Below are 1,060 nucleotides of genomic sequence, written 5' to 3' on the forward strand. Positions count from 1 at the left end.
AAAAAAAAAAAAAAAAAAAAAAAAAAAAGTATTCCTTCGTCCTTTGAGCCAGCCTGACCCTCTCCATTGGTGCTGTGTCTTCCTTCTGGTTCAAGCTAGTCCCCCTACCCACTGCCATGAAGCCTTGACTATGCTTAAATTCTTTCTGGGTTCAGTTTTGTTTCTAATGTCTGGACCCAAGGATCTGAGTCTAGTAACAACAATGTAGAGACCTAAAGACCAAAGGACCCATGGGATCCATGTATAGAGCTGACACCTCCTCCTCTACATCTAGATTCAACTTGGTCAGGAATAAAGGTGACAAGGAGAACCCTCAAACACTGGGCACTTACTAGAGAGACTCTTTTAGATAGAAAAGAATGTTTAAAAGTTATTCGAAAGGCTGTGATTGTAGCTCAGTGGTGAGCGCTTGCTTAGCATGTGTGAAGCACTGGATGTGATCCTCAGCACCACAATAAAAATAAATAAATAAAGGGATTGGGTCCATCCAGAACTCTAAAAATTTTTTTAAAACTTCGAGGGCTGGGGATGTAGCTCAGTGGTAGAGTACTTGCCTGCCACTTGCACAGGGGGGTTCAGTCATTCCCCAATACCATTAAAAAAAAGGCTGAAATACCTATAATTAATAGGTATTATTACTATTGCCACCCCAGCAGCAGTAGGGATGAGAAGACTTGAAAACTAAACTTGAAACCCTTTTTTATTTCCTCAGAGTCTAGTGTTTTAAGTTTCAACTCTACTATAAAGACCTTTGTGCCGAGGTTGCTGGGATAAAGAATTCTGGAAGATCTCCCCATGCTCATGACTGAATTGAGTTTGACTCCACAGCATGTCACAATTCTTGATTTTTCCAAGTCATCTCTGTTTAGTATCCATCCGCCACATGGGCAGGATATGTAACCGCAGTTTTGTTGGCAGCCTTAGACAGCCTCCAGTCGTCTCAGACATAAAATTGAGAGAAAAGAAGCTAGATGCACAAAAACTCATGTTACATATTTTTCCTTCCTTCCTTCCTTCCTTCCTTCCTTCCTTCCTTCCTTCCTTCCTTCCTTCCTTCCTT

Source organism: Marmota marmota, unplaced genomic scaffold (assembly GCF_001458135.2).
Source record: "Marmota marmota marmota unplaced genomic scaffold, marMar, whole genome shotgun sequence".
Lineage (NCBI taxonomy): Eukaryota > Metazoa > Chordata > Mammalia > Rodentia > Sciuridae > Marmota > Marmota marmota.